Here is a 23,553-nt window from a genome sequence, read left to right as displayed (position 1 = left end):
ATACAGGTAGTCCTCAACGTACGGCCACAATTGAGCCCAACATTTCTGTCGCAAAGCGAGACAGTGGTTAAGTGAGTTTTGCCCCATTTTGCAACCTTTCCTGCCACAGTTGTTAAGTGAATTGCCTCAGTTCCTAAGTTTATAACATGGTTGTTAAGTGAATTGCCTCAGTTCTTAAGTTTATAACACGGTTGTTAAGTGAATTGCCTCAGTCCCTAAGTTTATAACACGGTTGTTAAGTGAATTGCCTCAGTCCCTAAGTTTATAACACAGTTGTTAAGTGAATTGCCTCAGTTCCTAAGTTTATAACACGGTTGTTAAGTGAATTGCCTCAGTTCCTCAGTTTATAACACAGTTGTTAAGTGAATTGCCTCAGTTCCTAAGTTTATAACATGGTTGTTAAGTGAATTGCCTCAGTTCCTCAGTTTATAACACGGTTGTTAAGTGAATCTGGCTTCCCCCATTGACTTTGCTTGTCAGAAAATCTCAAAAGGGGACCACATCACACACACACACACACACACACACACACACACACATGCGCACTGCAACCATCATAAATATGAACCAGCACCAAAATTCAGCATCTGAATTTTGAAAATGTGATGGTCGTTAAGTGTGAAAAATGATCATAGGTCACTTTTTTTCAGCACCATTCTAACTTTGAATGGTGACTAAATGAACTGTTATAAGTGAAGGACTACCTCCTATTGGCACAAATATACTTTTTAAAAAAAATAATAATAATGAAGAAATAGAAAGGGCTATAACCATTAAATGATCTTAAAAATTTACTCAACAGGATCCAAAAACACACGCTACCCAGAGGCGGGTTGCTGTCGATTCAGCCGAACCAGTAGTGGAATTCAGGCCTGGGTCGCAGAATGTCCCCTGAACCGGTTCCTTCACTGCCGCTTGGCCGCCACCATTTTGGATTTTAGTGACTGCACATGCGCAGTTCCCTGTAAATTGTTCTGCGCATGCTCAAAGAAGAATTGACATTGAATAGCGCATGCACACGCAAAACACATGAAACGCACGCACGCACGCACGTCACATGAAGGTTGCAAACCAGCAGTAACGCCGGCAGCAACCCACCCCGATGCTACCTGTCAAATGGCACAGCCACTGCATAACATGGCATAATACACTGGTAGAACTGAAATACAGCAGGGTTTACACAGAACAGTGTGGTACTTCTATGGTAATTTGGCTTGTAATTTATAATGAAAGAGTTCGTTTTGGATTAGGAGTTACCTGCCTGGAGGCAGGCCAACTTCCCCATTAACTGCCTTCTTTCCTCCAAGGTGAGACAATGATAGATTCTCTGTAAAACAAAACATATGCACCAATTCAATGACATAATAGCTGAGGTCATCCGGAGGCCATTATAGTGTAAACATTACAGTGAGAATGTGTAGCATATGTGGTAAAATGTTGATGAACAAATGTAATAAGAGCTGGGTGAAAAAAAAACTGGAAGGTACAACATTGAATTAATTCAGCAAGTGAAAACACAGAATAATTTTAAAAAATGGAATAATCTTCAGGCAATTCCATGTTCGTTGTTATTCCATATTGTTTCTAAAGCAAGGCATGAGCTTTAATACAAATAATCTTGTAACAACATTCTTAGCGTCATTTGGCATATTAGCAGGGGTGGTATTCCCTTACTTTCCCTACCGGTTCGCTTCGGTCGCACGTACACCGTCGGCACCTGCACCGGGCCTTCCATGCACGTGCTTTGATTGTGCATGCGGCTTGCACGCATGCGCGAAGCTTGAAAAAGTGCCTAAATAGGATGGCATGGAGTTCGGGCGAACCAGTCCGAACCAGCGGTGTGCCACCTCTGCATATTAGGAAAGAGTTTTATTTTTTTAGCACAACATTCTATGGTTTATAAAGTATCATCTTTCAAACATTTGAAATGAGTGCCGTGCATGGCTGTCCAGGGGGATGAGGTCGGGAACACTTTAATTTGACTTTAGGGAGGTACCGTGAAGAAAACTATGCTGTGCTAAGCTCCTGTTCTAGATAGTACAGATAGCCCCCAACTTACAACTGTAACTGAGCCTGGAATTGTGGTCATGAGTCAGACTGGTTGTTAAGCGGATCACTACCTAACCAACCTGATTTTGCAACATTTTGCAGCAGCCATTAAATTAACACAGTGGTCATAAAGCGAATGCTGCAGTCAATATGTGAACCCACATATTGGGTGGTTTTCTTTTTTCCAGAAAGTGGAAGTAAACCAGTTTCCAAGAAAAAAAAAAAGGTAAATCATTGTCACATGACTGCAGGATGCTGCAAATGGTCATAAATGTGAACTGATTGCTGATCGTCCCAAATGGCCACATGAACATGGGGAGCGGCTGTCATAAGTTCGAATCTGGGTTGTAAGTAACTTTTGGGGGGATCTGTTGTAATTTTAAACAATTGCTAAGTGAATGTTACTTAAGGGAGGATGACCTGTAGTACTGGTCAGCAGAGATCTGGGTTAATATACTCTGCCAAGCATGACTGATCTGTTGGATAGAAGGAAACTATACAGGTAATCCTTGACTTACAAACATTCGTTTAATGACCATTCCAAGTTACAATGGCTCTGAAAAATGTGACTTAGGAATATTTTTCTCATTTGTGATCATTGCAGCATCGCCGTGGTCACATGATCAAAATTTGGACACTTAACAACTGGCATGTATTTTATGAGAGTTGCAGTCGCCCAAGGTCATGAGATCACTTTTGGGACCTTCTGACAAGCAAAGACAATGAGGAAGCCAGATTCACTTTATATGTACTGAGAACCTACCAAGCACAGTGATTCACTTAGTAATTGTGGCAAGAAAAGTAGTAAAATGGAGCCAAACTCACCCTATAGCAGTGATGGCGAACCTTTTTCGCCTCGGGTGCCAAAAGCACATACGTGCGCGCTATCACACGAACTCGAGTGCCGACCCACATAACGTAATGACCCCACTCACCTGAGTGGACCGTGCATTATTGCACAAGGCTTCCTCGCCACTCCCTGCTCTGGCTGCTTCCCCTTGGCTAACACCCAGTGAGGGGAGAAGTTGCTCTGCCATTAACGGGCAGAGATTGGGGTGGGGGTGGGGGGATGCTCAAGTGTGCTCCTGTGTCAAAAAACCTTCCCTTATCATTCTCCTGTGTAAAGATTGGGCCCTTTTTACAATGGCAGGTGTGAGTCCAGTTGCTAAATTCTCCCCTTCTATTAAAGAGGATCCTGGGCACTACAGTCAATAGACAAATGAGGAAGGGAGCGGCTGGCACAGGGAAAAGAAAAGCAGCAAGAAAAGAAGAAAAAGCAGCTTTTTCCCCTCAAGGTGGCTGCTCTGTTCCCCCCCCCTCCCCCGTGCTAGCACAGAGGATCCTGCCTGGTCCCTGCAATCCAAAGGGAAATGAGGAAGAGACCAATCTGCATGAGGGAAAGACAAGTAGCAAGGAAATAAGGAAAAGCAGCTTTTCCCCCCTCAAGGTGGCTCCTCTGTTGCCCTTTTCTCCATTTCAGCACCACTCCATGGAGCCTGCCCCACCCCCCATCGCCCAGGTCCTCGCTTCTCCCAAGCATTTCTTTGCCTATTTAATTTCCCCTCCGTAGCATTTTTCCATCGTGTTTCTTGCCGTTTTGGACAGGAAAACAAAGTTTGTGGGACTAAAAAAAACTCCTTTCAATCAATCAATTCCAACTTTGCGAGATCTCTTCCCCCTCCCCAAGTTGTAATTGATTGAAGTTTTTTTTAGTCCCACAAACTTTGTTTCTCTGCACACGATGGCAAGAAACGCGATGGAGCTGGAAATCAGGTAGGCAAAGAAATGTTTGGGAGAAGCGAGGACCTGGGCGATGGTGGGTGGGGCAACCTCGATGCCCTAGCACTGAAATGGAGAAAAGGGCAACAGCAGCCACGTTGAATGAAAGAAGCCTCTTTTCTTCTTTCCTTACTAGCAGGGGGGAGGGGGGAACACAGCAGGCAGCACGGGGGAAAGAAGCCTCTTTCCTTGCCGCTTGTCTCCCCCGTGCTGGCAGCTCTCTCAGCGATCGGGCAGGATCCTTTTTAGTAGCAGGGGGGAGGGGGGAACACAGCAGGCAGCACGGGGGAAAGACAAGCGGCAAGAAAAGAGGCTTCTTTCACTCGTGCTGGCAGCTCTCTCTCTGTGGATTCAAACAATCGGGCAGGATCCTTTTTAGTAGCAGGGGGGAGGGGGGAACACAGCAGGCAGCACTGGGGGAAAGACAAGCGGCAAGAAAAGAGGCTTCTTTCACTCGTGCTGGCAGCTCTCTCCCTGTGGATTCAAACAATCGGGCAGGATCCTTTTTAGTAGCAGGGGGGAGGGGGCAACACAGCAGGCAGCACGGGGGAAAGAAGCCTCTTTCCTTGCCGCTTGTCTCCCCCGTGCTGGCAGCTCTCTCAGCAATCGGGCAGGATCCTTTTTAGTAGCAAGGGGGAGGGGGGAACACAGCAGGCAGCACTGGGGGAAAGACAAGCGGCAAGAAAAGAGGCTTCTTTCACTAGTGCTGGCAGCTCTCTCCCTGTGGATTCAAACAATCGGGCAGGATCCTTTTTAGTAGCAGGGGGGAGGGGGGAACACAGCAGGCAGCACTGGGGGAAAGACAAGCGGCAAGAAAAGAGGCTTCTTTCACTCGTGCTGGCAGCTCTCTCCCTGTGGATTCAAACAATCGGGCAGGATCCTTTTTAGTAGCAGGGGGGAGGGGGGAACACAGCAGGCAGCACTGGGGGAAAGAAGCCTCTTTCCTTGCCGCTTGTCTTTCCCCGTTCCGGCAGCTCTCTTTGCATTGGGCTGTTTTTCGCCCTTTGGAGGCTTCAGGAAATCCTCCGGAGATTAAAAAAAACTATCGAAAATCAGCTGGCCAGCGGGTGCATGCACACTGGAGCTGACAGGGCAACGCCTCGCGTGCCCTCAGAAATGGCTCTGCGTGCCGCCTGTGGCACGCGTGCCATAGGTTCGCCATCACGGCCCTATAGCAATGAAAAATGTGGGCTTCCTTGTAGTTTTAAGTCGAGGACTACTGTACTTGGCCCCTGGGAAGCTTAGCTTCAGTAAAAAAAAAAAAATCACCACACAGCCTGTGAAGGTAGAATGGAACTAGATCAGAGTTGGGTTCCTACCGGTTCGGATCAGTTTGGCGGAGTAGGTAGTAACTGGTTCTATGCTCAGCACCGCCATCTTGACTTCCTGTTCTGCATATGCGCAGAACAATTTTCATTGGGAAAATGTTTTTTTTTTTTTACTTTTCTAATGTTGTGCGCATGCACAAACATTTTAAGGTAAAAATGCACGTGCATGCGGAATAAAATTTATTGCGCAGTAGTAATGCTGGCAGGAACCTATCCCTGAACTAGACGGGCAGGTTTTGAAAAGTATGGGTCAGACTGAATATATTATGTAGAATAGTGTTTGTCAACCTTGGAAATGTTAAGATATGTAGACTTCAACTCCCAGAACTCCTCAGGTAGCATGGCTGGTTGGGAAATTCTGAGAGTTGAAGTCCATGTATCTTAAAGTTTGTCTGTATAGGGGAGGGCTGTCAAACTCCCGGCCCACGGGCTGGATGCCTCACTTCCTGGCAATGCCCACACCCGGTTTAGCGAAGAGGGAAGAAAGTGTCAATATGTCATGTGACAACACCATAATGATGTGAGTTTGACACCCCTGGTATAAGGTTTCTTGCCTAAGGAAGAGGTTGGACTAGAAGACCTCCAAGGTCTCTTCCAATGCTGTTATTCTATTCCTGTCAAAGTTGCTAAGACTGAGAAACACTGATTTAGAGCAGGAAGGGTATTGGACTCTCATCTACAGCTTTAGAACTCTAGGTACTTGTTCTTGGCTTTAATTTTGTTTTTTAATTATTAAGTTAGAGAATATGAGCCAGCAGTGTGCATCAGCTGCCAAAAAAGCCAATACAGTTCTAGGCTGCATCAACAGAGGGATAAATCAAGATCACGTGAAGTGTTAATACCACTTTATAATGCCATGGTAAGGCCACACTTGGAATACTGCATTCAGTTCTGGTCGCCACGATGTAAAAAAGATGTGGAGACTCTAGAAAGAGTGCAGAGAAGAGCAACAAAGATGATTAGGGGACTGGAGACTAAAACATATGAAGAACGGTTGCAGGAACTGGGTATGTTTAGCTTAAGAGAAAGAAGGACTAGGGGAGACATGATAGCAGTGTTCCAATATCTCAGGGTCTGCCACAAAGAAGAGGGAGTCAAGCTATTCTCCAAAGCACCTGAGGAAAGGACAAGAAGCAATGGGTGGAAATTAATCAAGGAGAGATGCAATCTAGAACTTAAGATAAATTTCCTGACAGTTAGAACAATTAATCAGTGGAACAGCTTGCCTCCGGAAGTTGTGAATGCCCCAACACTGGAAGTCTTTAAGAAGAGATTGGATAACCATTTGTCTGAAGCAATGTAGGGTTTCCTGCCTAGGCAGGGGATTGGACTAGAAGACCTCCAAGGTCCCTTCCAACTATTCTATTCTATTCTATTCTATTAATATGGTCAGATCTTGTTAGTACTTCAGACACATTAACAAAGGCCCAGCTCTCTGGAAAAGACTCTAATGCTGGGAGGGGTAGAAGGCAAGAGAAGAAAAGGACAGCCAGCAGCAAAGTGGATGGACTCAGTAGCAACAGTGATGAATGTCCCATTGGGAGGTTTGAAAGAATGGGTTAAAGGCAGATCATCATAGAGAAAATCCAGCTATGTGGTTGCTAGGAGTAGACAATGACTTAATGGTACATAATGAATCAATCAATCAATCAATCACTAGACTAGGAAACTTCCTGGAAGAAGACAGTGACAAAACTTCGTCTGTTTGTCACCAAGAAAATTCTGTGAACGCATCCATGCAATTATCCAAAATCATGTTCAGCACATGGAGAAGCTTTATTTTCATTGCTCGAAATCATCCTAAAGTGAGATTGTTTCCTTGTTGTTTTGATAAAAATGCCACTCTATGAATGCAGCATCATTACTGACTTTCTGTAGGAGGGAGCAAATGAGCAATTAGGGGAATAATACACCTACACAGCATAGTCACATTCCTTTTCTCGAGCTGCAACAGAAATTCTCAACGGCTGACCATTATTCTGATGATGTGAGAGACTGTGAAAAGCAAGGAATGAGACGTTTGAATGTTTATCTCAAAGAAAGCTTCTCGGTTCAGCTGCCGAGAGATAGGAGAAAAAAACATTTCAAAGAGACTTTGCCTCAATTAACTCAATATATAACGGAGGCTGAGAATGTCCTCCTACAAGTTTCAAGATTTCATATTTACCACAGACTAGCATTCAAGCTGTTCCTGCATTCCAGCATTGGAACTGTTCTTGCTCCTGATAGTTGGCTATCAATAGGTTGCAAAGGATACAGCCAAGCTGATGAGAGCCATGTTGCTTATCCAAAATTCCACCTTGAATGAAAAAAGCCGTAGTGGCGCAGTAGTTAGAATGCAGCATTGCAGGCTAACTCTGCTCACTGTCAAGAGTTCAATCCTGATAGGCTCAAGGTTGACTCATCCTTACATTCTTCCGATATAGGAAAATGAGGACCCAGATTGTTGGGAGTAGTACACTGATAAACCACTTAGAGAGGGCTGTAAAGCACTACAAGGCAGAATATAAGTCTAAGTGCTATTGAGAAAGGAATTATGGGCAAATAATATGGCAGCTACTGGGTCATACCCTCTTAATAAATTTGGCCTGGTAATCTGGTCCCTGAAATAGATATCCCTGAAAGGCAGAACAAGCAATTTAAGCTTTTAAATTAGGCTCAGCAATCGACTATTTAAATGAGCTGGTCTTTTCTAGTCCATGTTCACATTGTACAGGGATTCTTAACCTGCAGCCACGATTGAAGTCATTCATACCATCAGTTCTAGATGTTGGAAGAAATGTCCATCTGGGGGTTCAGTTCCAAGTGGGAAGAAAGAAAAATGAAGACATGGAGACTGATTGGAAAGATGGTTTTTAATGGTGGACAGGATTACATGGCTTGAGATCCTGGGGAGAAAGGGAAGAGATGCTGAGAGCGCCTGGGTTTTATGCCCTCTCTGGGCTTTTGAATTTGAGCTTGTATTCTGATTGGTTGTCAGATTCCCATTGGGCCATGCAGGGGCAACTCGGTAGGCTGTGTTTGTGTCCCAGGATTGGTTGAGCCTTGCTGGGTGATGATGTAAGAAAAGGGCTTTGGGTAATTCCTACTATGGCTCTGCCTGAAGGAAGTAGATCTTTGTTATGTAGAATATACTGGCCCAGGCCTTAATGGCCCATTGACAAAGGTGTGTGTGTGGGGGATGACTTTCTCCCTCCCTTTTAGGGGAAATATTCTGCCCTTTTAACATTTCCCAAAATATTTCATTTTTCTAGGAGATAGGTGGCTGCTAACTTCCTATGTAGGCAAGGGCCAAAGTTTCCAGATAGGTTTTTGTTAGATATTAACATATATCGTAGCAAGTCTCCTCTCTGGTCCGCTGCTACAGCGGGAAACAGGTATCGTTCTTATTGGTCGAGGGGCGTACCCGATCCCTATAAAAGGGGAACCCTCCGACCACAGAGCAAGCTGGATCACTATTACTACTAATAAAGAGCTGTTAAGTCACTTCGTGTCCGCAGTCTGTTCTCTCGTTGCCCAGATCCAACATTGGCGACGAAGGTGGGATCGAGAGACAGATAGGACGAAGAACGCTACCTCCAGAATCTCCGGATTTGATCCAGCCTAGGAATTCGGCAGAAATTCCGGCAGCCATCTCAGGCCACCACAACGCGGCAAATTCAAACAAGAGAAGATGGCGATGCACACTCACCTCGCTCCATTCGACCCAGCGAACGACGAATGGGAAGCCTTCATGATTCGTTTCGAGTGTTTTCTCGAAGCGAACGAATACACGGGGATCACCGACGCCCGGAAGAAAAACATCTTCCTCGGCTACTGCGGAAAAGAAGTCTTCAACACAGCCAGAGACCTCACCGCGCCTACTCCAATACAGGCAGTATCATGGACGGCGTTGCAACAGGCTCTACAGACTCATTACGCGCCAAAACCTTCCCGCCATGTTTGCCGCAAGGAATTCAACACGCGGAACCAGAAAGCGGGAGAATCAATCAATCAATATGTTGCGGCCCTGCGTAAAGCAGCAACTCACTGCGAGTTCAGGGATCTGGACGAGCATATCTTAGCGCAGCTTATCTGTGGGTTAAGAGACATTTCACTACAAAAGAAGCTGTTGGCAAACCCAAATTTAACCCTACAGATAGCTCTAAACGAAGCAAGAGCGTCAGAGTCAGCGGAGAAATCATCGGTAACCATACAACGCGGTTTCAGCGTAAACCAGCCAGTACCAAGGCAAACCAGAGTTCACTACGAGGACACAAACCCCGACTACGAGGATCCCGAGTTCGAGGACAGTCACCTGATGCGAAGCAGTCACTTGAGGCCTGGGGGGAGACCCGGATTCCGCTTGCCGCCCTGCGCAAGCTGCGGAGGGAATCACCCCAGGTCTACCTGTAGGTTCAGGAACGTTGTTTGTTCGCACTGCAACAAACTTGGGCACATCGCACGAGTGTGCCGGAGCGAAGTCCCTGCCTCACGGCAGCCACCCATGTACCGCCAACAGAAGCCCAACCCAGGGGCTTGGCGAAATCAAAAAGGGTGCCCAGAGAGAAATCCACAAGTGTTTACCCAGAGAGAAAATTCCCAAAGAGCTGAGCGAGCGTATCCCCAGAGAGATTACACACAAGGAGCTGAGCGAGCGTATTCCCAGAGAGACTACACACAAAGAGCTGAGAGAGCGTTCTATCAAGACGCTCAACGAGAATATTTTCAGGATACAGATGCTGAGATAGAGTTGACCCAGAGAGAGGAATTGCGAACGTATCTCACAACAATAAGCCAGGTCCACACCAAGCGGCCTAAAAAGCTGAAAGTCACAGTCCTCTTGGAGTGCTCACCTTGCGAGCTGGAAGTTGACACAGGATCGTCCCTGACGATCATTTCATGGGCATCCATGAAACAGGCTATCCCTAGCCTCGAAAAGAGCCAACTACGCACTCCAGACATCCTGCTACGAGACTACCAGGGGAACCGAGTCCCCATCGTGGGCCAAGGCACGTTCCAGATCCGTTTCAAGGACATCGTAGCCCAGCTGCCCGTGACCATCGCCAGCGCACCATTACAAAACCTCCTAGGACTGGATTGGTTCGAATCCTTGGGGCTAGAAGTCACCGGAATCAACGCCGTGGGAAACAGCAGCGCTGAGCAGATTTTTAAGGAGTTCGAGGATGTGTTCAGCCCCGGTCTTGGTAAGTATGTGGGTAAACCGATCTCATTCAATTTAGACCCCAAAGTGGCGCCAATCCGACTTAAACCGAGACGAGTGCCTTTTGCACTCCGCCCAAAAATAGATAAAGAAATAGATAAGTTAGTGGAGCAAGGGATCCTTGAGCCGGTGGATCACGCACGCTGGGAAACGCCCATTGTGACCCCAGTCAAACCAGACGGATCAGTCCGCATCTGCGCGGACTATAAATGCACAATTAATGTCGCGCTACAACAAAGCGCATATCCTGTGCCTGTAGTACAGCACTTATTGCACTCGTTGGGGCCAGGAAAGGTGTTTGCTAAATTAGACATGGCACAGGCTTACCAGCAGCTGCCCGTAGATAGCGCCACAGCGGAGGCCCAAACTATAGTGACGCATAGAGGAGCATTCAAATGCAACCGGCTACAATTCGGTGTGAGTATTGCTCCAGGATTGTTCCAGAGCCTCATGGAACGGCTTTTGCAAGGGATACCGGGAGTCGTCCCCTATTTTGACGACAACTTGGTGTCCGCTGCAAACGAGGAGCAATTAAATAAAAGAGTCAGAACTGTTTTGGTCAGAATCAGAGAAAAGGGTCTCCGCCTCAAAAAGGAAAAATGCCAAATTAACGTGCCTAGCGTAGAATTCCTGGGATATAGAATCGATGGTCAGGGAATACACCCCACTTCAAAGAAAATTAAGGCGATCCAGGACGCCCCCACACCACGGAATCAGACCGAGTTGCAGGCCTTCCTCAGACTACTTAATTTCTACAGCGTTTTTCTGAGACAGAAGGCGACCGTCGCTGAGCCACTACACCGTCTACTCCAGAGGAACACACCATGGAAATGGGAACGATCCGAAGCAGCAGCTTTTGCCGGAGTAAAGCGCCTGCTCACCACTGACTCGCTGTTAGTCCAATACAGCCAGACACTACCGCTGGTATTGACCTGCGACGCATCATCTTTTGGAGTCGGCACAGTCCTCAGCCACCGGATGCCAGACGGAAAAGAAGCACCCATCGCCTTCTACTCCAGGACTCTTTCATCGGCCGAGAGGAATTACAGCCAGATGGACAGGGAAGCGCTAGCTGCTGTAGCTGGAGTAAAACGTTTCCACGAATACCTCTACGGCCGTGATTTTGAACTGATTACAGATCACAAACCGCTGTTGGGACTTTTGGCGGGAAACCGCCCCACTCCAGTCTCCCTTTCTCCACGCATGACCAGGTGGACTGTTTTCCTGGCTGCGTACTCATACAAGTTAATTCATCGACCGGGCTCCACTCTAGGACACGCAGACGCACTCAGCCATTGCCCACTACCGGACCTTTTGCCAGACCCCACTCCCGAAGTACCGGTGCTGCTCATTGATTGTTTGGACTCAGGACCGGTTTCTTCCTACGATGTTGCAAGGTTCTCTTCTAAAGACAATTTAATAAAGCAAGTTCAAACTTGGGTTTGGAGGGGGTGGCCGAAGGGAAACGTGGGCCCGGAATTCAAAGTGTTTTGGTCAAAACGGGACGAACTCTCAGTGTTACAAGGTTGTTTATTGTGGGGGGATCGAGTTGTTATTCCGTATGCTTTACGTAGGAATGTATTAGATGCTTTACATGTTGGTCATCCGGGGATTGTTAGGATGAAGGCGTTAGCAAGAAGTTACGTTTGGTGGCCAAACATGGATAAAGAGATAGAGGAGTGGGTGGCCACTTGCGATCCATGCCAAGAATCGAGACCAGCACCCCCGGAAGCGCCCGCCACAGAATGGGAAAAGCCTAAAGCACCCTGGTCGCGAATACACATCGACTTCGCAGGGCCATTCCAAGGTCAGACCTTCCTCATAGTTGTGGATGCATACTCCAAATGGCTAGAAGTAGTCCTAATGACTTCAACCACGGCAGAGGCAGTCATTAAGGTTCTACGGCGACTTTTCGCTACTCATGGCCTGCCCGACCTCCTGGTTTCCGATAACGGGCCCCAGTTCACGGCCATGCAATTTGAGACATATCTAGCAGGTCAGGGGATTCGGCACGCCCTCGTCGCGCCATTCCATCCGGCATCAAATGGACAGGCGGAGAGAATGGTGCGATTCGCAAAAGAGGCCCTCGCTAGGATGGGTCCAGGTGATTGGCAAACACGCATTGACCATTACCTATTGATCCAACACATTACCCCCAGCGCAACGACGGGTAGGAGCCCCGCTGAACTACTCATGGGCCGCCGTCTACGGTCTCACCTGGACCGTCTTCACCCAAATTACTCTGCCACAGCTCCCCCAGACTCTACAAGCAAAATTCGGAGTTTTAGCATAGGGGATTCAGTATACGCCCACAACTATGCAGGGGGAACATTGTGGATGCCGGCAAAGGTCATTGGCATCACGGGTCCACGATCGTATCTGTTGGAACTAGAAGATGGGCGGAACTGGAAAAGGCACATCGATCAACTACGGGATCGCCTGGCACACTCAGATCTACGAACAGAAAACGAGAGCTACATGCCATTGCAAAGTCAGCCACTCGAGAGCCCCAACACAGAGAACTACGACAACTACGAGCCCAGAACAGAACAAGAGGTCGAGCGCGAAACGGAACATCCCCCACGAAACGAAAGCGAGCAGATCCCCGAACGCCAAAGCAACGAGAGCCTGCAAACGCCCGGAAACGAAACACAGAAAGCAACCGATCCTGCAACTACTTCTAACCGACCCGAACTGCATCCTGCAACCACTTCTAACCAACCCGAACTGCGACGCTCCACCCGAGTAAGGCAAACACCAACGTATCTTAAGGACTATATTACTAACCGCAATGTTCCGTCTAGGAGGGGAGGGGTGTTAGATATTAACATATATCGTAGCAAGTCTCCTCTCTGGTCTGCTGCTACAGCGGGAAACAGGTATCGTTCTTATTGGTCGAGGGGCGTACCCGATCCCTATAAAAGGGGAACCCTCCGACCACAGAGCAAGCTGGATCACTATTACTACTAATAAAGAGCTGTTAAGTCACTTCGTGTCCGCAGTTTGTTCTCTCGTTGCCCAGATCCAACAGTTTTCATAGCTTTACATATAGAGCAAGGCACACAAAAGGATTATTATGGAAGATTCTTCTTCCAGCAATGAACTGGAATTAGCTAGATAGTTAAATCCCAAATCTTCTAGCCCTGCCTGAGCAAGACTAGCACCAATTAAACTGGATCCCAGTTCTAAGTGTTGTAGTCTGCCAGCAGCCTGTGGAGTTGGCAGCAGATTCGGACAGTGAGGAGGTTGGGGAGGAACATGGGCCAGTCCTGCAGTCTGGGGAGGGCTCTGAGGAGGACTCTGTGTCAGAGGCAGAGAGGGGGCCAGATCCGTATACCAGTTATCAGCTGCCTTCAGAGTCAGACATCAGTGAGGCAGATGAGCAGCTGGAGTCTGTTCCCCGTGTGCATAGTTGCCAGACGAAGGGACCAGCTAAAGAATAGGGTTTGACTTAGGAGTAAGACTACAGGTAGATGATGAATGGCCCCTCCAAAAAAGAGGAGCGAAACGGGAGTTGAGTTTGCAGGAGACGATTAGTTAGCTTAATTGGTTCGTGACTCTCCGAGACTCCTTTCCAGGTTTTGCAGATATCGGCCTGTCAGCTCTCTAAGCCAGATAAGGTCTGTGACTGTAAATCCTCCCTTGAAAGACTTTGCTGGATGTGAATGAGCAGAATTCACAGTAAATTAATAAAAGGGCTTTTTGTCAGGACCAGGAGTTTGCTTCATGCTCTTGGGGAGCCTCGGTCAGAGCACTAAGGTAGTCAATTCCTGAATATGCCGGTCTGTAACAAGGGGTTCCCCACACAACAAATCTTCATCTACCTCCCTGCCTTCTGGAAGTAGCAATCCTGTAAGCTTGGAGGGAGTGGTTTCTAGATCAGAATAATGGCTTTCCAGGACAGAATCAAGAACAGTGACCCACAATTCTGCTTTAGCCTTCGTTCTGTGATTTGCCCCCTCAGTGACACTTCTACCAAGGGCTTCATTTTCTAAGATTTTCTCGGTAAGACCTATGACCTTTGAGCTCAAACGCCATTCAATCCCCACAGGGCATTCTGAAGTCATTAAAATAATGAAGCAGTCATCAATTTCACTGCTGAACAGACTGCAATGATGATGTTTTTACTGGAAACACATATTAATGGAAACAAACACCCGATCATTGTAACTTTACTATTTCATTTCCATATAGTTTGTTTTTCCAGTTATATCCTGTTGATACAACACAAATGATTTCATTTTATGGTTATTTATAATTACATTCCCATCCCCCCGCTTTGGTTCTTCCTTCCACTTTCTTTCTATCCATTCATTTGGTATTATTCTGAATTGACTGGCCATCAAATTTAATGTGAAACATCAACTTCTCTCTTTTTGTGAAAAACAAGGTGAATCTTCCTATCCACAGGATACACATTGACCTCTGTCCCACACACATATTTCAATACAGTGTCTCCCTTTATCCCTGGTAAATTACTGTTGAGGGAATCATTCTTGAAAGTTATATTGTTCAGTTTTTATCGCTATCCTTTTTGTGGAAAAATACATAAAGAACAGAGGAACTAGAGCAATTTGCTCCCGTACAATAGTGCCTAAAAATCAATGCCAGGACACAAGACTGAAAATAAAATAGAGTGTAATCTGTGCTTGGAAACCTCCATCAAGGGACTGCAGGACCATGCCACGCACACACAAAAAGTTGTGTTCCTGTCTGAAATGGCTTCTGGCTCTGCTCATGTACACGTTTTTCACCTGACTGGCTTTTCAATGAAACTCCTGAGTGCCCAGATGATTCGTACTGATCAGCATAAGCGACTTTAGTGCATCATACCTTTGCCTGTGAAATTGCTAAAGACTGTCGGGAGCCAGCTGGCTTTTCCGATAGGATGACAGATTGTCACTTTGGAGAAAAGACTGAATTGTTCTGGCCTGACAAAAGCTTTCCATGATTCTATTTAATTATAATATATATATTCTTTTTAAAAATGGAGCCAAGAGTCCAGGTATGAGCTCCATTGTAGGCTGTTGAAATAATGTTCAAAATAGCTACCTGTAAAGCAGATGGCAGACCTAGCTGTTGTTGTGACCCGCCAGTGGCTCACGGAGCTGGCAGCAGATTTGGACAGTGAGGAGGTTGGGGAGGAACATGGGCCAGTCCTGGAATCTGTGGAAGGCTCTGACAAGGGTTTGGTTTGGTTTGGGTTTTGGTTTGGTTTATTTGGATTTATATGCCACCCTTCTCCAAAGGACTCAGGGTGGCGTACAACATTAAAAACACACATCACAAAAGTTAAAAAAAGATTAAATCCAATTCCAAAAAGACCAAACCGATTTTTTTTTTTAAAAAAGAAACAGTACATTTAAAATAAATTAAAATTAACATTAACAGGCCAGGCTGGCTTGCTGGAAAAGCCAACTTTTTAGGGCGCGTCGGAAGGACCGGAGGTCAGGGATTATGTGGAGCTCCGGGGGCAGCTCATTCCAGAGGGCTCCGTGTCAGAGGCAGAGATGGGGCCAGGGTCGTCTGACAGTTATCAGCTGCCTTCGGAGTCAGATATCAGTGAGGCAGAAGAACAGCTGGAGCCTGTTCCCAGTGTGCGCATGCACAGAGTTGCCAGATGAAGGAACAGCTAAGGAATGAGGGTCGACTTGGGAGTAAGGCCACAGGTGGACGGTGAATGGCCCCTCCTATAGGGAATAAAAGAGGAGTGAAAGGGGAGGGGTGTTTGCAGGAGACAGTTCATTCCTGCGTTCTTGCCAAGTATTGCGGCGTCTGAAAGATATCACCCTGGCCACCCTCCAAGTCTGATAAAAGTCGGTAATTGTGAACTATCTTGAAAGACTGTGGGCTGGGACTTTGCTGGAGAGGAATGCACTGTAAATTAAATAACAGGGGTTTATAGGAACGAGGACTCAGCTTCGTGGTTCTGGGGAAGCCTAGATCAGAATGTATGTATGTATGTATGTATGTATGTATGTATGTATGCATGCATGCATGCATGCATGCATGCATGCATGCATGCATGCAGACAAATACCAGAAAACAACAGTGATGATAGATATAGGGACAGCAATATCAGGAAGGAGTATGGGAAGAAGAAGTACCAGGGCCTGAAGCAGGAACTGGAGAGGATGTGGAAAGTAAAGGCCAAATTCATCCCAGTAGAGGTAAGAGCACTTGGGGCTGTGACTCCTAAACTGGGAGAATGACTTCAGCAGATCCCAGGAACAACATGAGAGCCCTCTGTCCAGAAGAGTGTAGTGCTAGGAACAGCTAAGATATTGTGAAGGACCCTCAAACTCCAAGGCCTCTAGTAGAGGACCCGAGATTGAAGAAGACACTGACTACCTATAAGGGTGAGAAGGGAACTTTTTAATATATACCAATTTCTGTATTTTTACAGCATGGACATACCTATTGAGGGCCACCTAGAATGGATTTTGTAATATTTGATACATGGTTTTGTAGTACTTTGCACCGGCTACCTGAAATGGGTTTTCTTGTATTTTAAATTTACTTCTTCAAATGTATTGCTAATAATTTGCCATAAGCTTTAACCTTCAAAAAAAAAAGCATCCTCTCTTTCAGAAACCAGGGGTGGCAGGAGGGAATTTGATATGTTGTAGATAACAGTTTCATGTCCAGTTGTTCTCAAGCTTCCAGGAACAAAGCAAATAGTCAAGCCCAACCTTGGGAAGCATAGAGAATGTATTTTACCCATATCTGTTTTGATGCTTTTCCTTTGCCAATTTTTGTTTTACTTTTAAACAGAATACAACGCTCTTTTCTATGGCTATGCTCACATATTATTGGATTCTTTAATTCTTATGATGTAAGTGGACAGACGACTGCTTCTAAACCAGGAATGTCAAACTCATGGCATCACAGGGGCATCACGTAATGTATCGGGATTTTTTCCCCCTTCGCTAAACCAGGCGTGGACATGGCCAGCATGTGACACATCCAGCCTATGGACTGGGAGTTTGACAGCCCTGTTCTAAACCAATCAACTTTTACTTTGAAGTTCCTTGTTGTGCTAACTATAAAAGTAAGTGTAAGCCATTTTTCCAGACTCTCCCTTTTCATAGGGAGACCCTAGTTTACCAGAGTTCTCTAATAAATTGCTTTTAAGTGATTTGTCCAACTCGTTTGCTTTTTGGAAAAGGTAATCTGAGGCAGAACCTAAAGCCAGATTTAGCCATCACTATGTAAATTAACAGGAGCTCACTCTCTCAAGATACTTGAATTATGGACACATAGCTTTTCCACTTTTAAAGGCTAGTAAAAATTGGGACATCTTCCAAGCATTGGAATGTGTGGTGAATTGATATGAAGCACTCCAGCCTGCTTCACATACAAGTTCTGCATGCCACTAATCAGAATCCACAAAGGGATTCATACTGACATTTCAGAAATTAACAGCTGGAGAAAGTACCATTTGAATCAATCAAACTTCTCTGCATTTTTACACTGTTTACATTTTTTAATTCTGGTTTGTTTGTGTGTGTACATTTACACTTTTCTCTTTTGAACATATTTTCTTGGTTGTACTGTCAACATTCTCAGTTTTGAGTTAATTTAATTCAAGTAACAAAGGGGGAGGAGTTTTGGCAAACCCACAGCATATATAGTATTTAGACATTCAAAAATGTTATATGTTGGTCAGGAAGGAGGAATAAAAAAAAATAGCAGCAGGTTGCTAATTGGATAGATTGAGGTTAAAGTTGATGTTGATGTTTCTTAAGGAAGTGGGGGGGGAGACAAAAGTAACATAATGAGATGCAATAACAAGGGTGGGCAATTAAGGGGGGAAATGAAGCTGAGTTGAGTTTAAATGGAAGAGTTACCCCAAGTAAATCTGCTGCCTGAGATAAACATTTAGAGTCTTCAGCTACAGTTATCACTAAATTGCCATTAAATTATGCCCAGCTTTTTCACTCAATAGCAAATCCACATATAAACTAGACTCACATTTTGTTATTCTCTATGGTTCGCTGATAAGCCACTATTGGCTGGGTTAATGAACAGTAGGTTATAAATAATGGTTTGCAAACCTTGAAGGCTAGATTCTCATAGGCGCCAAGCCAAACTAAGCAAACAATATTTTTAATTCATTTCTTTGACTAGACATAATTTAGGAAGTTCTGCTTTGAAGGCTCGGACTATAGAAACGTTCCTTAAACAAAGATGATTAGCTGGGTCTGATCAGCGCCTTATCAGCCACAGAAAAGGTGGAACACACCAGTTGTTTGCAGGAAATGGGACATGGGCTTTCTCAAATTTTGTAGGATTATCTGAACCTCTTGTTGAAAAAAAACTAGTTTTATCTAATTGGAATTGCAAAATTGAAAGGTGATGCAGATGATAAGAAAAGGAGGAAACTGAACACAATGGCCTAGCCAAGTCTGCAGAGGTGAAGAAACTAAGGCAGGTATCCCGATCAGGTGTAAAGGCCACCAGGTAGGACAGCCCTTGCAAACAACCTGAAAGAGGACGAGTTCACATATTATTGTCTAGGTAAAGGTTCCCCTCGCACATATGTGCTACTCGTTCCCACTAGCGGTGCTCATCTCGGTTTCAAAGCCAAAGAACCAGCACTGTCCAAAGACATCTCCGTGATCATGTGGCCAGCTTGACTAAATGCCAAAGGCTCACGGAATGCTGTTACCTTCCCACCAAAGGTGGTCCCTATTTTTCTACTTGCATTCTTACATGCTTTCGAGCTGTTAGGTTGGCAGAAGCTGGGACAAGTAATGGGAGCTCACTCCATTACGCGGCACTAGGGATTGGAAACACCGAACTCCCAACCTTCTGATCAATAAGCTCAGCGTCTTAGCCACTGAGCCACTGCGTCCCTTATTATTATTTAGTGGCACTAATAATTCTCCTTTCTCTAGACTAACTGCGTTTTGGGCAAACAGTAGTGAAGCTAAAGCAAGAAAAATGGGATGTCTTTATTTTTCCAGGCCACCTAGTAAAGACTTGTTTTGACCCCCACATTTCTGCCATCTGTGACTGGAGAGGCCTTTGCTATCAAATTGGCAACACATTCTTCAGTAAATTAATTCAAGCAGATGTCCTTTTTCCATAACTGTCATATTATCATTTGTGGTGGTGGGGAGTCTATACAACCCACTCATACAAGCTGACCCTCCAAACCTACACAGAGCATGAGTGGGGATGAAGGAAAAGAGTGAAATTTCAGAAAAGTTCATAAAAGGAAAACTGTAGATAGAGCTTATTTAGGCAGGCGCTATCTGTGAAGTCTGTAAAGTTGGAAAAAAGGAACAGAACAGCGGCAACAGTGGTTTTGTTATCCCTCCCTAAGTGTGAAAGACGCCAAAGGCAATAAGATCAATAAAGTGGAGAGCTGAAAAGGAAGAGCGTGGTAGAAGGAGGAAGGGAAGGATCCAGGGGTAGTATTTGACCGATTTGGACAAACCGGTAGCAGAGATTTGAATTGGTTCACCGAAGCGGTAAATATCACCTCTGACTGGCCCCGCCCACGCCGGTTCTGACTAAGTGCATATTTGTTTTATAGCTGAGATTCTTCTTACCTTAGAGGGACTATTCTCAGCTTGGATGACCTCCAGAATCTGCCAACTTCTTTGAATCCCAGAATTGCTCAGTCTCCTTTTAGATTTATGTCTGTTTCAGTTTAACCTTTTGGCTGGCGCAAGAGAATAATATACACCCATCCATTTTTCCTGAATTGGGACTATCAAAAATTTCTGATTATGGTGGCGCTACGAGGTACTCGGTGTTTGCAAATCCATTTTGCTGTGTGAAAGGAAGGACAGCCCATCACACAGTCTAATAAAGATCTGGCTTAGGTCAGAATATTAAATCTGACTATACAACTATAGGCCAAAAATTCCCTGTTAGATATTGCATTACAGTGCATTTGCAACTTTCCTTCTTCCTTTGGGGGAAAAAAATGTGTAGGTCTTGAGCTGGTGATCAAGATAGAATTATATCATACAAGACTGTACTAAGTTTGCTCCAGAGAAATATTGCATTACAAAGTAGGTCTCTTGATGCCAGAGGCATTTCCACTTATATAAAAACAGTTATAAAATCAGATTAATAGGTTTATGCTGTGATCCCAGAGCTTTGCTGCTGGATTATCTCATGCTGGTTTTAAGAACTATAGGTCTGAACACAAAAATATCAAAGTTGGAAACAGCAGCCTTATCAGGCTCTCTTAGAAGACCAGCAGCAAGAGACGCAAGTCAAATTTCAATGCATAAGATAATGAGAGCAACCTTTCCTATTTCGGCAGGGAAAGATAAACTTCAAAGGCAGGAGCAGGAGAAGCTGCATCTTCCATCATCCCTCCTAGGGATATTCAGTTATAGGCAGTCCTCGACTTATGACCACTCATTTAACAACCATTCAAAGTTATGACAGACTTTTAAAAAGCCATCCTTAATGTTATGAATACTCCTACCACCAGGGGTGAAATTCTAACGGTTCGGACCGGTTCGTCTAAACCGGTAGTAAAAGTGGTACCGGTTCACCTGAACTGGTAGTTTAAAAAATGCTACCGGTTCATGCTAACCGGTAGTTCTGGCGATCAGCTGTGCGACAATCAGCTGTCCCGCTGATTGATTAGAAATTGCGCTGCACAGCTGATTGAGGCACAGTTGATCGTCAGAACTACTGGTTAGCCCAGTGATAGCTAACCTTTTTGTTGTTGGGTGGCAAAAATGAGTGCGACAGCGTGTGCGTGTGCCGGCACCCATAATGCAAAGTGTGCCGCCACATGTGCATGCATGAACAACCACTCTCCACGCTCCCCCCCAAGACATGCCACACTGCTCGCCTCCAAGCTGAGCTTGGTATTTCCTCTGGGGGGGGCGGGAAAGGCCAGTTTTGCCTTCCCCGGGCTTCAGGAAAGCCTCTGGAGCCTGGGAAGGGTGAAAAATGGGCCCGACCGGGTTACCGGAGGCTGGGGAAGGTGAAAAGGCCTCCCCTGGCCCCCCAGAGGCCCTCTGGAAGCCGGAAACAGATCATTTCTGAACTTCTGGTAGTCCATTGGGCCCGTTTTTCACCCTCCCCAGGCTCTGGAGGCTTTCCTGAAGCCAGAGAAGGGTCCTCCGGAATGCCAAAAATCAGCTGGCCAGCACGCACATGCAGAGGAGTGGAGTACTCTTCTTGTGAAATACTTCTGGATCCGCTCAATTGTATTAATGTCTGATATAGTGTGGATTCCAGGCAGACGAGCTGTATTCAAGAATTGTTCTGGCAAAGTTTTTTATGCCCTAGTTAGCAGTACAATGTTACCAGAGAACAGGGATGTGCGGTCAGGGGAGGCAGGGGAGGCAGAGCCTCTCCGCTCTCATCATGAAAAGAAAAAAAAAGGGAAAAGGGAAAAGGTGCTGAGGAGCCTCGGGGAATGGGACCACATGTGCAGGAGGGAGGTGCAGGAGGCTCCTCTAGCCTCAGCCTCCTTCCTGCACACGTGGTCCCATTCCATGCCTTCTGTCGGGTTCTGACGCCGAAGCTCATGGTTCCAGGGTGAATGCGCATGCGCAAGCGGCTCCCTTCCTCGCACTGAGCAACAGCGGGTTTACAGGAAGTTGCTCGCGAAAGCGGAAAGTGCAACGGACTTTTTGTATCGGTGGCTACCGTTTCCCTGTCAGCTCACTTGCAAAAGGATCCTGGAAACCGAGTGGTGGCCGGCGCCTTGTTAAGAATTGCGCTGCTGAAAGAGAGAGAAAAAGCAGATGTATTTTTTTTACAATTATTATTTTGTGATATGATATTAAACGTAGCACTTAGAAAGCCATGGCTGATTCCAAGAAAACTAAGCGGGGTCAGATTTGATTAATCTTCGGTTAGGATAGGGACCCAGAAAATCCTAGGCGGGGAATGGGACCACGTGTGCAGGAGGGAGGCTGAGGCAACCTCAGCCTCCTGCACACGTGGTCCCATTACCTGCCTTCCTGATGATGTCACCAGCCTCACCAGCCATAAATCTCACCGCACGTCACTGCCAGAGAAGAAGTTTCGCAAAATTAGGTTAACAACTCTTAATGCCTTTTTGGCAATGCTGTTACAGTGACCTCAAAGTTCTCACCATCCCAGTGTTCCTGCAGTCACGTAATTGTCATCTATGGCTTTCTACCAGCAAAATCAATGGGGAATCTGTTTCAAGATGGAAAAATAGGAGCAACATAAACAGTTCCCCGGATCAGGCCAAGGCCATCTTAATCTAGCATTTTGACTTCTGGTTTGCTTTGTTATCAATCTGTTTATATTTAGGGGTGGCATTAATTATGCCCACCTTGTTATCTATCATAAGCTGAAATTTTGGATATATTTGGAATATCATTAATTTGGATATATTTGGGGTAAACTTGTAAAGTAAATAATGTAAATTTTTCTTCCTAATTATGTAGGGTTAGGGTTTAAATGTATATAAAAATGGAAAAACTTGTTATGCAATGGATTGGAATAAACCTAGTATGTTTTTTATGAAAATGTGTAAAATTTTGCCTTTTTAATAGGCTAATTACATCTTGACAAATATCTCTCTTGGTAGATTTGAATATTTCAAACTGTATAACACCAATTAATTGTGACATTACCAGATGTTTAAAATACCTGAGCCAATGAGGAAGAATAAATGTTGTGAAAATGAATATAATTTCTTGACTGGTATATCTCTCAAGAGGGATCTCTTTGTTGAGTCATCTTAGATACTTTAAGCAAAATGGTGTTTAATGCTTATGAAATGGTAAGATTCCAAGGTGCTCTCTTTCAAAGTTGTGAGTTTTATATAACTACTGGGGTTTGGGAAGGGGGCTGTTGAGTTGATTTTTAATTTAATCATTGGACATGTTTGTTAATCTCTGTTTTAAGGAACACAAGGGGTATTGAACATATACCATTCTGAGTCCAATTAGAAAGCTATTGTTTGGCGCTTTTGAAAATCTTGTCAAGTATTTTGTTCTAAACATAGTAAAAATTATCTTCTACTTCCAGCTCTGAAGGCAATGAGACATATTTGGAGAACAATGGTAAGAAATTAAAATATGATTCTTGTTCTCATGAGAAATTGGCTCTTTGAAATAATCCTTATTATAGAATGATGGCTCAAACTTTTGGGGAAGTTCTGTATGGACTGAAAGTAAATTTATTCCCCTGAGCAACTAAATTGTTCATGTTGCTTTCAAAACTTCCAAA

General features: G+C 45.2%; 1 long non-coding RNA gene across 1 annotated transcript in view; it reads right to left on the bottom strand.

Annotated features, from left to right (window-relative positions):
• Window positions 1-23,553, bottom strand: part of LOC309388315 — a 78,955-nt gene that overhangs the window by 8,449 nt on the left and 46,953 nt on the right. Inside the window, exon 3 of the long non-coding RNA XR_014174751.1 lies at window positions 1,258-1,327. This is a non-coding gene — a long non-coding RNA (uncharacterized lncRNA). The remainder of the gene's footprint in view (window positions 1-1,257; window positions 1,328-23,553) is intronic.

The sequence above is a fragment of the Natrix helvetica genome, assembly GCF_964273705.1.
Source record: "Natrix helvetica genome assembly, chromosome: 2".
NCBI lineage: Eukaryota > Metazoa > Chordata > Lepidosauria > Squamata > Natricidae > Natrix > Natrix helvetica.
This window is presented reverse-complemented; position numbering and strand designations above follow the sequence as displayed.